Source organism: Haematobia irritans, chromosome 4, assembly GCF_050003625.1.
Source record: "Haematobia irritans isolate KBUSLIRL chromosome 4, ASM5000362v1, whole genome shotgun sequence".
Lineage (NCBI taxonomy): Eukaryota > Metazoa > Arthropoda > Insecta > Diptera > Muscidae > Haematobia > Haematobia irritans.
The window spans coordinates 110866341-110884183 of record NC_134400.1 but is presented as its reverse complement, the minus strand read 5'-3'; positions in this window follow the sequence as shown (position 1 = coordinate 110884183).

The following is a 17843-nucleotide window of genomic DNA, read 5'->3' as shown; positions in this document are numbered from 1 at the left end:
TTCCTGAAGAAACACGGTTGTTCCGTACTGTTTTGGCATCTTGCCATTACGGTAAAAAGGCCATGGAGTGGTACGCCGCCAACAACTTGCAGGTGGTTCCCAAGGACAAGAACCCTCCCAACACGCCAGAGCTCCGCCCAATTGAGAAATACTGGGCTATTGTCAAGCGGAACCTAAAGAAGACCAAAAAAACTGCTAAGGACGAGCAGCAGTTCAAGGCAAACTGGCTTTCTGCGGCGAAGAAGGTGGACAAAGTGGCTGTACAAAATCTGATGGCAGGTGTCAAGCGTGAGGCCCGGCAATTCGGATTTGGAAAAGCGAAAGCCTAACTGAATATTTTTCCTGAATTTTATACTAATTCAACTTGAAAAGAAATTTAATTTGATTTTTTAAATAAACGATTTCGCCGATTTACACGCGTTTTCCCTTGACCAAATTTTGACCGTATCACCCTTTATAGCCCTCAGATAAATCGATTTCCAATCACACAAAAATTGATCCATATCAAGTTCATAATTGTATATAGCCCCCATATAAGCGACCCCCATATTTCAATTCTGGCTCTCTACGTACCGTGCAGAAAGTCCATATCGATTCGTAATTATTTGTAGACTTAACTATACATAACTTTTTTGTCTAATATATACCACATATGGACTAACTCACAATTTAGAAAACGATGTTAAGAAGTTTTAAGATACCACAACCCAAGTAATTCGATTGTGGATGACAGTCTTTCGTAGAAGTTTCTACGCAATCCATGGTGGAGGGTACATAAGATTCGGCCTAGCCGAACTTACGGCCGTATATACTTGTTAATTTTGGTTTTTTTTATCCTCGTTAGTGTGTCCCACTGGTATTTTGTCTGGTCAATTCACCACGAACGGTTTCCTAGATTAGGCGATCCGATACCGGGGCTATATATCCGATATCGTTGACGCTATATCTGAAATTCTGTACATGAGGCTTGTTGTTTTTTTAATTTTAATTTTTTGTCCTCGCCAGTATATTCCTCTGGCATTTTGTCTGGTCAATTCACCAGGAGCCAGTTTTCAGATATGTACCATCCAATATCGGGGCTATATATAACCGATATCTGGTGACGGTATATCACAAATACTGTACATGAGACTTCTGAAGTTAGTTAAGGATCTTATTTCCGTACCCATTATATGTTTGTATTTTTTCAGTTTACTATGTTATATCCATTACTTTAGGATATACTGACTGTTTTATACGACTGTAGAGTTATCTCTTATCTATATAATATAAAACTACGAATGCTTGGTATTCTTAGATATTAAATAATTGACGGTGTTTGACAGTTTTTCAACCACTAAATCGCCGAGACACAAACCACGAATTTAACTCTCGAATTGATTTTCACACACTTTCCATTCTGGCCCAAAAAAGATATACTTGTGCCAAATTTCAAGTTGTATTTATAAAGACTTTCGGTAGAAAGACAAATTAGTAGGGTAGCCCCTCACAAAAACAGGCTTCTATAACATATGCTCCCAAACACATTATACTTCAAGCATCTATATTTTCAGGATTGGTCCGAACAAAATTTTGTTTGTATTCCCAGCAAAAAAATTTGGAAATTCTTCCAAAGGCACAACTTTAAAAGCACTTCCAAAAGATGCACTCCCAATGATGTTCTTTAGTTTAACTACTCACGAAGTTCTTTTAATTCAATTTTTATACCCTCCATCATAGGATGGGGGTATATTAACTTTGTCATTCCGTTTGTAACACATCGAAATATTGCTCTAAGACCCCATAAAGTATATATATATTCTGGGTCGTGGTGAAATTCTGAGTCGATCTAAGCATGTCCGTCCGTCCGTCCGTCTGTTGAAATCACGCTAACTTCCGAACGAAACAAGCTATCGACTTGGCACAAGTAGTTGTTTTGGCACAAGTAGTTGTTATCGATGTAGGTCGGATGGTATTGAAAATGGGCCATATCGCTCCACTTTTACGTATAGCCCCCATATAAAGGGACCCTCAGATTTGGCTTGTGGAGCCTCTAACAGAAGCATATTTCATCCGATCCGGCTGAAATTTGGTACATGGTGTTGGTATATGGTCTCTAACAACCATGCAAAAATTGGTCCACATCGGTCCATAATTATATATAGCCCCCATATAAACCGATCCCCAGATTTGGCTTGCGAAGTCTCCAAGAGAAGCAAATTTCATCCAATCCGGTTGTATTTTGGAACATGGTGTTAGTATATGATCTTTAACAAGCGTGCCAGGTCCATATCGGTCCATAATTATATATAGCCCCCATATAAAACGTTCTCCAGATTTGACCTCCGGAGCCTCTTGGAGGAGCAAAATTCATCCGATCCGGTTCAAATTAGGAACGTGGTGTTAGTATATGGTCGCTAACAACCATACCAAAATTGGTCCATATCGGTTCATGATCATGGTTGCCACTAGAGCCAAAAATAGTCTACCAAAATTTTATTTATATAGAAAATTTTGTCAAAATTTTATTTCTATAGAAAATTTTGTCAAAATTTTATTTCTAGAGAAAATTTTGTTAAAATTTTATTCGGTTCATAATAAAATTTTCATCATTGTCAAAATTTTATTTCTATAGAAAATTTTGTTAAAATTTTATTCGGTTCATAATCATGGTTGCCACTCGAGCCAAAAATAATCTACCAAGATTTTATTTCTATAGAAAATTTTGTCAAAAGTTTATTTCTATAGAAAATTTTGTTAAAATTTTATTTCTGTAGAAATTTTTGTTAAAATTTTCTTTCTATAGAAAATTTAGTCAACATTTTTATTTCTATAGAAAATTTTTTGAAAATTTTATTTGTATAGAAAATTTTTTCTTAAAATTTTATTTCTGTAGAAAATTTACTCAAAATTTTATGTCTACTTTGTCAAACTGAATTATATACGTATTGGATCGATATTTTTTGATTTAATATATACCACGTATGGACTTACATACAATTTAGAAGATGGGGTTTAGGAGGTTTTAAGATACCTTGCCATCGGCAAGCGTTACCGCAACTTAAGTAATTCGATTGTGGATGGCAGTGTTTAGAAGAAGTTTCGACGCAATCCATGATGGAGGGTACATAAGCTTCGGCCTGGCCGAACTTACGGCCGTATATACTTGTTATAACTTGGTTTTTTCATACTTTGAATGGGTAATTTTATTTTTTTGTTTCAAATAGGTTAAAAACAGAGTAAGAATTCATAAAATGGTACAAATCATTTAAATTTTTTCGAAAAAAATGCTAAATCTAATCTGAAAAAATTGTGACGTTTTGAAAATATTTCAGGTCAAACGTTTTCGCAAGCATTAGAATCCATTAAAAATTATAAAAATTATTTATTTGACAAAATATCACAGAATTTTTTAAATTTACATCCAAAACATTGAATTCGGATCATACCTAAGAAGTGATGTAAATTCAGTGCAACGGCTGTTGAAATGGAGGACTTCCGTACTATGATAAGCCCATGTTTAATTCATCGCTTCTGCGTCAATTTTGCACCACTTCCGGATACAAAAAAAAAACATTTTCATTGCTTTTTATACTCACCATCATAGAATGGTGACGGGGGTATAATAAGTTTGTCATTCCGTTTGTAACACATCGAAATATCGATTTCCAACTATATAAAGTATATATATTCTTGATCAGGGAGAAATTCTAAGACGATATAACCATGTCCGTCTGTCTGTCTGTCTGTTGTAATCACGCTACAGTCTTCAATAATGAAGCGTGCTGAAATTTTGCACAAACTCGTCTTTTGTCTTCAGGCAGATCAAGTTCGAAGATGGGCTATATCGGTCCAGGTTTTGATATAGTCCACATATAAACCGACCTCCCGATTTGGGGCCTTGGGCTTATAAAACCCGTAGTTTCTAAACAATTTGCCTGAAATTTGAAATATAGAGGTATTTTATGATCATAAAGAGGTGTGCCAAAAATTGTGAGTATCGGCCCATGTTTTGGTATAGCCCCCATATAGACCGATCTCCCGATTTTACTTCTTGGGCTTCTAGAATCCGCAGTTTTTATTCAATTTACCAGAAATTGGAAATCTAGAGGTATTTTAGAACCGTAAAGATGTGTGCCAATGGTGCGCATCGGTCCATGTTTTGCTATGGTCCCCATATAAACCGACCTCCCGATTTGGGGTCTTGGGCTTATAGAAACCGTATTTTTTATCAAATTTGCCTGAAATTGACAATCTGGAGGTATTTTAGGACGGTAAAGATGTGTGCTAAAAATGGTGAGTATCGGTCCATATTTTAGTATAGCCCCCATAAGAACGATTTCACGACTCCTTGGGTTTATAGAAACCGTAGCTTTTATCCGATTTGCCTGAAATTGTAAATATTCTGTTATCGTGTATCGGATTAAGTTTTTATCGGTCCATTTGGTAATACCTCCATATAGACCGATTTCACTTCTTGAGGATATAGAAGGCGCACCGATCATGAAAATTGCTTGAAACTCAATGTAAAATTTCCAGATTGAAATTTCAAAGGAAACCCTAATATTTGATTCATGGTGGTGGGTATTAAAGATTCGGCCCGGCCGAATTTAATGCTGTATATACTTGTTTTTGCTGTTTTGCTGCTATTTTTAAACCAACAATTGGTTACTTCCATTTTTTTACTTGCGGCACACTCTCTAGGTCTCTCTTTCTAAACACATATATGTTTATAGGTAATTTCTAAATTAATATATGTTTGCATATACACATATTATATTTAAAACAAGTATATACGGCCGTAAGTTCGGCCAGGCCGAATCTTATGTAACCTCCACCATGGATTGCGTAGAAACTTCTACTAAAGACGGTCATCCACAATTGAATTAATTGGGTTGCGGCCGATGGCAAGGCATCTTAAAATTTCTTAACATCACCTTCGAAATTGTAAGTTAGTCCATGCGGGATATGTAGTACACAAAAGAAAGTTCGATTAATATTCAGTTCTTGACCGGTATATATAGAGCCAGAATTGAAATATGGGAGTCGCTTTTTATAGGGGCTATATACACTGAAAAAAAATATTTACATGATATTAAAGATTACGCAACCTAAATTTTAGGATGCGAAATTTACAAAATATTAAGGACAAATTTCTTTAAAATAAAGCAATTTTAATTAAAATAAAGTTTATAATCTTTGCTTCAAATTTTTTTTTCATTAAACTTAGGACACAAATTTTGTAAATTTGTGTACATCCGTTAATGTCACATGTCTTAATTTTCTTTAAAGTAAAGAAACACATTTTTGATTTGAAGAAATTGTCCTTAAATTAACTGAAATATTTAAACTTTAGATTTAAGATAAAAAAGCTTCAAATATAGGCTAAGACTTATTTTGAGGATTTAGCGGCTTTAGTTTAAAGTTTTTTTTTTTAATTACGAAAACATTTTTTACTTTGAAGTATCCGTTATTATTCGGATTTTTAAACTGGCATTTGTTTGCACGTGAATACCTGTATTAATAAACCGCAAAAAGTGAATGGAAATTTGATAAATGAGATCTGTATCCTAATTTTAATTTTATTGGTCCTAGATTTAAAGCCAGATAGGTCGCTAAAAAATGTCTTTATTTTAAAGAAGCCGCATCTTTGGCTCCGAATCAATACCAAAATCCTTAAGGGAAAGTCAAAATCTTTAGTTCCAAGTAAACTTTTTCTTGAGTATACAATTATGAACACGAGTCTACCAAAAATGGCAGATTTTTTACTGTTTGGTAGATTGGTAGAATTCTTGATGTTTTGGAAAATTTTGCAAAATATTACTCTCCAACTATGAGATGCTTCATAAAATTTCTATAGAAATAACATTTTGGCAAAATTTTCTACAGAAATAAAATTCTGACAAAATTTTCTACAGCAATAAAATTTTGACAACATTTTCTATAACAAGTATATACAGCAGTAAGTTCGGCCGGCCCAAATCTTAAATACCCACCACCATGAATCAAATATGAGGGTTTCCTTTGAAATTTCAGGAGGGCTTGAGAACTTGAGGACACTTCCCGAAGATAAATTTAAAGATTTCACCTATGAGGACTATATCAGATTCTGGATTTGTAAGAACCATTTTTGTTTGAGTTTTAGAGGAATCATTAACATCTCTTGTAAGTGTGCAAGAAAATTATAAAATAACGTTTTGATTTTAAATCTTAAATCTGTAGATTTTCACCCGAGAAGTAAAATCTGGAAATTTTACATTGAGTTTCAAGCAATTTTCATGATCAGTGCGCCTTCTACAAGAAGTGAAGTCGGTCTATATGGAGGCATTACCAAATGGACCGATAAAAACTTAATCCGATACACGTTTTTGTCAGCCTGAAATACCAGAATATTTACAATTTCAGGCAAATCAGATAAAAACTACGGTTTCTAGAAACCCAAGGAGTTAAATCAGGAGATCGTTCTTATGGGGGCTATACTAAACTATGGACCGATACTCACCGTTTTCAGCACACCTCTTTATGGTCCTAAAATACCTCCAGATTTCCAATTTCAGGCAAATTGGATAAAAACTACGGTTTCTATAAGCCCAAGACCCCAAATCGGGAGGTCGGTTTATATGGGGACCATACCAAAACATGGACCGATGCTCACCATTTTTGGCACACCTCTTCACGGTTCTAAAATACCTCTCGATTTCTTATTTCAGGTAAATTGGATAAAAACTGCGGTTTCTATAAGCCCAAGAAGTAAAATCGGGAGATCGGTCTATAAGGGGGCTATACCAAAATAGGGGCCGATACTCACAATTTTTGGCACACATCTTTATGGTCCGAAAATACCTCTAGATTTCAAATTTCAGGCAAATTGGATAAAAACTACGATTTCTATAAGCCCAAGATCCCAAATCGGGAGGTAGGTTTATATGGGGACTATATCAAAACCTGGACCGATATAGCCCATCTTCGAACTTGACCTGCCTGCAGACAAAAGACGAGTTTGTGCAAAATTTCAGCACGATTGCTTCATTATTGAAGACTGTAGCGTGATTACAACAGACAGGCAGACAGCCAGACAGACGGACATCATTATATCGTCTTAGAATTTCTCCCTGATCAAGAATATATATACTTTATATAGTCGGAAATCGATATTTCGATGTGTTACAAACGGAATGGCAAACTTATTATACCTATGGTGGTGGGTATAAAAATATTTTTTTTTACAAAATTTTGTATAGAAATTATATTTTAACAAAATTTCCTACAGAAATAAAATGTTGACAACATTTTCTATAGAAATACAATTTTGATCAAATTTTCTATAGAAATATAAAATTTTGACAAAATTGTCTACGGCAATAAAAATTTTGGTAGACCATATTTAGCTCGAGTGGCAATCGTGATTTTTCTGTAATTGGGGATCGGTTTATTTGGGGGCTATGAATTATATAGATCGATACGGGCCAATTTTGGCATGGTTGTTATCGGCCATATACTAGCGAAATGTACCAAATTATGAACCGATGTGGACCAATTTTTGCATGGTTGTTTGAAACCATATACCAACACCATGTACCAAATTTAAGTCGAATCGGATGAAATTTGCTTCTCCTAGAGGATCCGCAAGCCAAATCTGGGGATCGGTTTATATGGGGGCTATATATAATCATGGACCGATGTGGACCAATTTTTGCATGGTTTTTGTTTCAACCGGATAGGGTGAATGTTGCTCCTCCAAGAGCCTCCGCAAGCCAAATCTGAGCGTCGGTTTATACACGCACAGAAAAAACATGTTTGGACATGGTTGTCGCATCCATTTAATACTTATCTAGCATGTAATTGTCACGAAAACCATTTTTTTTGTCTTTGTAAAAATAATTTTCGAGCAGAGAAAAATATATGCTGGCATAAGCATTTAAATGGTTCTCAAATGCCGCAAACATGTTCTATTGTTCAAATGATAGAATTTGAGACCATTACATGGTCAGGAAAATCATGTACCAGACCATTCACTTTGTTGACTTTTTTGCGGGGAAAAAGTATTTTTATAGGTTAGGTATGTACATGTCTAGAACCATTACATGGTCATAGAGACCATGTACATTTTTCGTGACCATTTAATTTTTTAACTTTTTTGCAGCGAAAAGAATTTTATGAAAACATTGAGTAGGTACACACGATTTTCATTTTGCGCGTCAGTCGCGTGTTGATTGTTGCTTGGAATGGACGGAGAATACGGAATTACTGTGTTTTACTTATTGTTGAAATTGAACCAAAATAGAGTGTGTAAAATTATGTGATATTTGCTTGCACGACATTATAAATAAACAATGAATTAGTTTATAAATAAATAAAAACAGTCAATAAGTGGCGTCCTTTTTTCGATGATGAAAAAAGTTTTTTTCATAAAGATCAAAACATTTTAGGTTGTGACCATGTTCTTTTTAACTAAGTCAAATCTGAGCGTCGGTTTATATGGGGGCTATACGTATAAGTGGTCAGATATGGCCCATTTGCAATACCATCCGACCTACATCAATAACAACTACTTGTGCCAAATTTCAAGTCGATAGCTTGTTTCGTTCGGAAGTTAGCGTGATTTCAACAGACGGACGGAGGGACATGCTCAGATCGACTCAGAATTTTAACACGAACCAGAATATAAATACTTTATGGGGTCTTAGAGCAATATTTGGATCCTATTGTGGTGGGTGTAAAAATGTTATGTCCCAAACATAATATGTTCTAACATATTAACGTATATGTCGCAAACATTGTATGCTAGTTTATGAACATTATATGTTTGTACTTAAAAAAGGGAGCCACCATGGTGCAATGGTTAGCATGCCCGCCTTGCATACACAAGGTCGTGGGTTCGATTCCTGCTTCGACCGAACACCAAAATGTTTTTCAGCGGTGGATTATCCCACCTCAGTAATGCTGGTGACATTTCTGAGGGTTTTAAAGCTTCTCTAAGTGGTTTCACTGCAATGTGGAACGCCGTTCGGACTCGGCTATAAAAAGGAGGTCCCTTGTCATTGAGCTTAACATGGAATCGGGCAGCACTCAGTGATAAGAGAGACGTCCACCAATGTGGTATCACAATGGACTGAATAGTCTAAGTGAGCCTGATACATCAGGCTGCCTCCTAACCTAACCTAACCTAACCTTGTACTTAAAAATAATGTGAGTTAAATTTCAGTCCTACATGTACCATTTTTACACCGAAACTTATAAAAACAGTCGTTTTTGTCCGTGTACTGTTTTACATTAAAAACAAGTAAGCAAAGTAGAAAGTCGGGCGGGGCCGACTATATCATACCCTAAACCACCATTACAGAATTAGTAATCATAAGCATTTGTGGGGTAACATATAGGTCTGGGAGATAAACCGCAGTTGCATATTTAAGAAAATTAAAGGGTACATATCTATGGGTGCTTTATGTCAATCTGACTATAGCTCATAGTCAATGTTGCCAGGGAAAATGTTCGGTTTACCCTACAAGGACAAAAAAGTTCCCTACTTTCCCATACATTCCCAAACAATTTTCCCTACTATAGTTTTCGTTAAATTTAAAAAATTTTACAAAACAAAAATGGTTCTAAGTACTTTATTATCTTAAAACATGAATATGCACGTATATAACTTAGAATATAATTTTGTATTACCACCACGGTTGCCACAGTTGGTAGAATTCTACCCAAATTAGTAATCTTTTTTGTAAAATCTCTATAAAAATAAAATTTTGGAAAAAGTTTCTATAAACAAATTTTTGTGAGAAATTTTTCTATAGAAATAAAATTTTGAAAATAAATTCTATAGAAATAAAATTTTGAGAAAAAATTCCACAGAAATAAAATTTTGAGAAAATTTTTTATAGAAATAATATTTTAAAAAAAAATTTCTATAGAAATACAATTTCGACAAAATGTTCTATAGAAATAAAATGTTGACAAAATTTTCTACAGGAATAAAGTTTTGACAAAAATTTCTATAGAAATATTTGTTTGGTAGATTTGTGGTAATTTGTTAATCTTCAAATTTTGTTCGATTTTTTTTGGCACGAGTGGTAACTGTTGTTAAAGATCAAGCCTTGCCGGCTTCTAATTTCCTCCTCTAGAGCCACTAAAATGTAAAAATTAATACAAATTGTGTTGAGTGAAAATGTCCTACATTGTGGCCCTACGTCCCTACAAGACGCTAAATATTAGAAAAACCCTACATATAGGGAATTTTCCCTACTTCTAGCAACACTGGCTGTGTTGATATTGCACCTACGGAGTTAGTATGCCACTAATATTGAGTCCATTATTAAACAAGTATATACGGCCGTAAGTTCGGCCAGGCCGAAGCTTATGTACCCTCCATCATGGATTGCGTAGAAACTTCTTCTAAACACTGCCATCCAGAATCGAATTACTTAAGTTGCGGTAACGCTTGCCGATGGCAAGGTATCTTAAAACCTCCTAAACCCCATCTTCTAAATTGTATGTAAGTCCATACGTGGTATATATTAAATCAAAAAAGATCGATCCAATACGTATATAATTCAGTTTGACAAAGTAGACATAAAATTTTTACAAAATTTTCTACAGAAATAAAATTTAAAAAAAAAAATTCTATAGAAATAAAATTTTCACAAAATTTTCTATAGAAATAAAAATTTTGACAAAATTTTCAATAGAAAGAAAATTTTGACAAAAATTTCTACAGAAATAAAATTTTAACAAAATTTTCTATAGAAATAAACTTTTGACAAAATGTTCTATAGAAATAAAATCTTGGTCGATTATTTTTGGCTCGAGTGGCAACCATGATTATGAACCGAATAAAATTTGAACAAAATTTTCTATAGAAATAAAATTTTGACAAAATTTTCTATAGAAATAAAATTTTGACAATGATGAAAATTTTATTATGAACCGAATAAAATTTTAACAAAATTTTCCCTAGAAATAAAATTTTGGTAGATTATTTTTGGCTCTAGTGGCAACCATGATTATGAACCGATATGGACCAATTTTTGTGTGATTGGACCAATTTTGGTATGGTTGTTAGCGACCATATACTAACACCACGTTCCTAATTTGAACCGGATCGGATGAATTTTGCTCCTCCAAGAGGCTCCGGAGGTCAAATCTGGAGAACGTTTTATATGAGGGCTATATATAATTATGGACCAACATGGACCAATTCTGCCACGGTTGTTAAAGATCATATACTAACACCATGTTCCAAATTACAACCGGATTGGATGAAATTTGCTTCTCTTGGAGACTTCGCAAGCCAAATCTGGGGATCGGTTTATATGGGGGCTATATATAATTATGAACCGATGTGGACCAATTTTTGCATGGTTCTAAGAGACCATATACCAATATCATGTACCAAATTTCAGGCGGATGGGATGAAATTTGCTTCTCTTTGAGGCTCCGCAACAAAAATCTGGGGATCGGTTTATATGGGCGCTATATATAATTATGGACCGATGTGGACCAATTTTTGCATGGTTGTTAGAGACCATATACCAACATCATGTACCAAATTTCAGCCGAATCGGATGAAATTTTCTTTTCTTTGAGGCTCGGCAAGGCAAATCTGGGGATCGGTTTATATGGGGGCTATATATAATTATGGACCGATGTGAACCAATTTTTGCACGGTTGTTAAAGACCATATACCAACACCATGTACCAAATTTCAGCCGGATCGGATGAAATTTGCTTCTCTTTTAGGCTCCGCAAGCCAAATCTGGGGATCGGTTTATATGGGGGCTATATATAATTATGGACCGATGTGGACCAATTTTTGCATGGTTGTTAGAGACCATATACCAACACCATATACCAAATTTTAGCCGGATCGGATGAAATATGCTTCTGTTAGAGGCTCCACAAGCCAAATCTGAGGGTCCCTTTATATGGGGCTATACGTAAAAGTGGACCGATATGGTCCATTTTCAATACCATCCGACCTACATTGATAACAACTACTTGTGCCAAGTTTCAAGTCGATAGCTTGTTTTGTTCGGAAGTTAGCGTGATTTCAACAGACGGACGGACGGACGGACGGACGGACGGACGGACATGCTTAGATCGACTCAGAATTTCACCACGACCCAGAATATATATACTTTATGGGGTCTTAGAGCAATATTTCGATGTGTTACAAACGGAATGACAAAGTTAATATACCCCCATCCTATGATGGAGGGTATAAAAAGAGAAAATCGTTAAATTATGTGGATAATAAATACAAATTTGTAAAAATCGAGTAATATTCTTATGTAAGAACTACAAGTACGTATAAGTACGATCGGCTAGTACATCAAAATTTGAAATTTGAGTAACATTGGTTAATAAATAAGAGTACTATGGCCAAATTTGGGAAAATCGAGCGATGCATATATATGGAAGCTATATCTAAATCTGAACCAATTTGCATAATATTTTGCGGGTTTGACTAATACCACAAAAGGTTACCTTGTGCAAGATTTGAGTAAGATCAGTTACGAAATGAGGTCTGTATGGTCAAACATAAGGTTATAAGGTCAAATTTTTCAAAATCGGGCTATACATATATATGGGAGCTATATCTAAATCTGAACCGATTTCGATGATGTTTTGCACATATAGTTAGTGCTATAGAAGACTACATTTAGCCAAATTTGGGTAAGATCGGTTGATAAATAAGGGTTTTATGACCAAATTTAGAAAAATCGGGCGATACATATATATGAGAGCTATATCTAAATCTGAACCGATTAGGATGAAATTTTGCAGACTTGAAGGGCAATTGAAAAGATTACCTTTTGCCAAATTTGGTGACGATCCGTTTGAAAAAACGCGCAACGTGACCCTATTTGTCGAAATCGGGCGATACATATATATGGGAGCTATATCTAAATTTGATCCGATTTCAATAGCGTTCGTCCTTGTGCCCAAAAAACTCCCTGTACCAAATTTCATCAAAATCAGTTAATAATTGCGACCGGAATCCTGTGAACAACAAATACATGGACAGACGGACGGACGGACGGACGGACACCAAGCGCTAGATCGACTCAGGAGGTGATTCTGAGTCGATCGGTATATATTTTATGGGGTCTAAAATCAATATTTCTGGTAGGCACATTTTTTGGCCGATCAAACTTATTATACCCTGACCACTATGTGGTTTAGGGTATAACAAGGCCCTCTAAATGCCTGCTAAAAGATACGAAATGCGAGGAAGGTCTATACCTCCTGGATAGCTGATATTATCAATGGTACAAAGGCCTAATGAGAAAACTAACGAAATCCACTGCTGGATCATCATATCATTCAGGCACTGTAAATTATTCCCAAACGAATGGAGAGCGTCGTACGTTACTGCGCTTATACTGTATGGGAATATCTCCGTCCTCATTCCGTGATGATCAATGGTCTTGATCAAATAAATTTTCAATGAATTTCCAGTTAAGGCTAAGGGGTTATGTTGAATGGGTTGGTGTATATGTTTTGAGAAGTATGTGGGTGTGTTTAAAATTATTTCTATTGTTTTCCATTTATTTGCTAAAAACAATAAGATCTAATGAGATTGTGTTTTGATTTGAATTTCCAATTCAAATGGAGGAAATTTTACTATCAACATACACTGAAAAAAATATATACGTGATATTAAAGATTACGCAACCTAAATTTTAGAATGCGAAATTTACAAAATATTAAGGACAAATTTCTTTAAAATAATTACATTTTAATTAAAATAAAGTTTATAATCTTTGCCTCAAAAAAAAATTTTATTAAATTTAGGACACAAATTTTGTAAATTTTCGTCCATCCGTTAAAGTCGCATGTCTTTAAACTAAGGCTAATTTTCCTTAAAGTAAAGAAACACATTTTTGATTTACAAAATTGTCCATAAATTAACTGAAATATTGAAACTTTAGCTTAACAGGTTGGTTGATAAGTCCCCGGTCTGCACATAGATGGCGTCGCTAGTATTAAATGCATATTATTTTTATATAGTACCAACCTTCAAATGATTCGTGTCAAAATTTGACGTCTGTAAGTCAATTAGTTTGTGAGATAGAGCGTCTTTTGTGAAGCAACTTTTGTTATTGCGAAAAAAAATGGAAAAAAAGGAATTTCGTGTTTTGATAAAATACTGTTTTCTGAAGGGAAAAAATACGGTGGAAACAAAAACTTGGCTTTATAGTGTGTTTCCGGACTCTGCCCCAGGGAAATCAACAATAATTGATTGGTATGCAAAATTCAAGCGTGGTGAAATGAGCACGGAGGACGGTGAACGCAGTGGACGCCCGAAAGAGGTGGTTACCGACGAAAACATCAAAAAAAATCCACAAAATGATTTTGAATGACCGTAAAATGAAGTTGATCGAGATAGCAGAGGCCTTAAAGATATCAAAGGAACGTGTTGGTCATATCATTCATCAATATTTGGATATGCGGAAGCTCTGTGCAAAATGGGTGCCGTGCGAGCTCACATTTGACCAAAAACAACAACGTGTTGATGATTCTGAGCAGTGTTTGCAGCTGTTAACTCGTAATACACCCGAGTTTTTCCGTCGATATGTGACAATGGATGAAACATGGTTCCATCACTACACTCCTGAGTCCAATCGACAGTCGGCTGAGTGGACAGCGACCAGTGAACCGTCTCCGAAGCGTGGAAAGACTCAAAAGTCCGCTGGCAAAGTAATGGCCTCTGTTTTTAGGGATGCGCATGGAATAGTTTTTATCGATTATCTTGAGAAGGGAAAACCATCAACAGTGACTATTAACTATATGGCGTTATTGTAGCGTTTGAATGTCGAAATCGCGGCAAATCCGGCCCCATATGAAGGAGTCATTGCGAACGATGGCAAAAATTCATGAATTGGCCTTCGAATTGCCTCCCCACCCACCGTATTCTCCAGATCTGGCCCCCAGAGACTTTTTCCTGTTCTCAGACCTCAAAAGGATGCTCGCAGGGAAAAAAAATTGGCTGCAATGAAGAGGTGATCGCCGAAACTGAGGCCTATTTTGAGGCAAAACCGAAGGAGTACTACCAAAATGGTATCAAAAAATTGGAAGGTCGTTACAATGGTTGTATCGCTCTTGAAGGGAACTATGTTGAATAATAAAAACGAATTTTGACAAAAAAATGTTTTTTTCTTTGTTAGACCGGGGTCTTATCAGCCAACCTGTTAACAGACAATTTTTATACTACGTCACTCTGCGGCCATAGTGGTACTAAAGGGTGATACGGTCAAAATTTGGTCAAGGAAAAACGAGTGTAAATTGGTGAAATCGTTTATTTAAAAAATCAAATTAAATATCTTTTTCAAGTTCAATTAGTATAAAATTCAGGAAAAATATTCAGTTAGGCTTTCGCTTTTCTAAATCCGAATTGCCGGTCCTCACGCTTGACACCTGCCATCAGATTTTGTACAGCCACCTTGTCCACCTTCTTCGCCGCAGAAAGCCAGTTTGCCGTGAACTGCTGCTCGTCCTTAGCAGTTTTTTTGGTCTTCTTTAGGTTCCGCTTGACAATAGCCCAGTATTTCTCAATTGGGCGGAACTCTGGCGTGTTGGGAGGGTTCTTGTCCTTGGGAACCACCTGCACGTAGTTGGCGGCGTACCGCTCCATGGCCTTTTTACCGTAATGGCAAGATGCCAAATCCGGCCAAAACAGTACGGAACAACCGTGTTTCTTCGGGAAAGGCAGCAGACGTTTATTCAAACACTCTTTCACGTAAATTTCTTGGTTGACAGTCCCGGAAGCTATGAAAATGCTGCTTTTCAAGCCACAGGTACAAATGGCTTGCCAAACCAGATATTTCTTTGCGAACTTTGACAGTTTTATGTGCTTGAAAATATCTGCTACCTTTCCCCTTCCTTTTGCCGTATAAAACTCTTGTCCCGGAAGCTGCTTGTAGTCGGCTTTGACGTAGGTTTCGTCGTCCATTACCACGCAGTCAAACTTCGTCAGCATCGTCGTGTACAGCCTCCGGGATCGCGCTTTGGCCGTCGTATTTTGTTTATCATCGCGATTTGGAGTCACTACCTTCTTGTAAGTCGATAGTCCGGCTCGTTTGTTGGCTCGATGCAAGGTTGTAGACGATACACCCAGCTTATTTGCGGCATCTCGGAGAGAGAGGTTAGGGTTTCGCTTGAAACAACCGGCAACTCTCTTTGTCGTCTCGGCGGCTTCCGGTTTTCGATTTCCCCCCGATCCAGACTTCCTGGCTGTCGACAAACGTTCCCCAAACACTTTAATTACATTTGTAACGGTTGATTTGGCAACTTTTAGCGATTTTGCCAGCTTTGCGTGGGAGTAGCTCGGATTTTCGCGATGCGCGAGCACAAGTTTGATACGCTGCTCTTCTTGCTTGGGCGGCATTTTGAGAGTGAATTCCAAAATCAACATTCTACACACACACACCTTCAAAATGAGGGGTGTTCAGGTTTTTTAAATGCAAAATTGAAAGAAATACGTCAAGTTTATATTGACCAAATTTTGACCGTATCACCCTTTAAAGTTGATTTGCATAAATCTATGTCTAGAAATTCCATAAGTCTATCACACCCAGAAAATTTTCAACTCATGAAAATATCTAAAGATGGTTTATCTCATTTGCGTCTAAAGAACTACCGTTACTTTCCCCGAAAACTTTAAACCAATCGACTTTTTGGTATTTTAGAAATGTGCAGTTTACGACTTTTTCAAAATTTTACTGAAACAAGAATAAAAGGCCGATAGTTTGGCAGTAAAAACGAGCCAAATTGTAGAAATTAATTTTATTGGAAGAAAAACGAATTAAAAAGTCATTGGATGATTGCTCGGACTATTTTTAATATAATTTTTGAATAATTCTCTTTACGATAAACATTTCTGGGGGCTTCAGCTTCAAATCCAGCACTCAAATAAAAAGTTTACTTGGATCCAAAGAATTTGACCTTCCCTTAAGGATTTTGATATAGTCGGAATCTATAGCAAAATCCTTAAGGGAAGATGCGGCTTCTTTAAAATAAAGACATGCTTCAGGGACTTATGTAGCTTTAAATCTAGGATTAATAAAATTAAAATTAGGAAACAGATCTCATTTATCGAATTTTCATTCTTATTTCGCAGTATATTAATGAGGCTACTCACCACCAAACCAGCAAAAACTGTTTCTTTAATTCCAAAAAAGTTAACCCCAAATACAAAATCCTCAAAGTAAGTCATAACTTATATTTGAAGCAGTTTTATCTTAAATTTAAAGATTCAATATTTCAGTTAATTTAAGGACGATATCTTTAAACATGTGTTTCTTCACTTTAAGGAAAATATGTCTTAGTTCAAAGACATATGACTTTAACGACGGGGCGCAAATTTTCGAAATTTGTGTCCTAAATTTAATAAAAAAATGTTGAAGCAAAGATTATAAACTTTCTTTTAATTTAATAGTGTGTAAATTGTGCATCCTAAAATTTAGGTTGCGTAATCTTTAATAACACGTAAATACTTGTTCAGTGAATGAAAATATTATTTAGGTCCTTGATTTGTAACAGAGGCTCAGCGGTGATTTCTTATCGAGGAAATTGTACCGGTATCTAGAATAAAATGGGCTTTAAATAGCTTTGGACCATTCAAATCCCCCGGATCTGATGGAATTACTCCGGCGGAGTTACAAACAGTGACTGACAGAATTATCCCTTGGTTGACCCTTGGTGATATATAAAGGATGTATAAACTTAGCATATATTCCAGAAAAGTGGAGGGAAACAAAAGTCGTTGTCATACCTAAAGCGGAAAAAGCCTCTCACTCAAGTGCGAAGGATTTCCGACCAATCAGCTTATCAGCATTCCTTCTTAAGACTCTGGAGAGGAT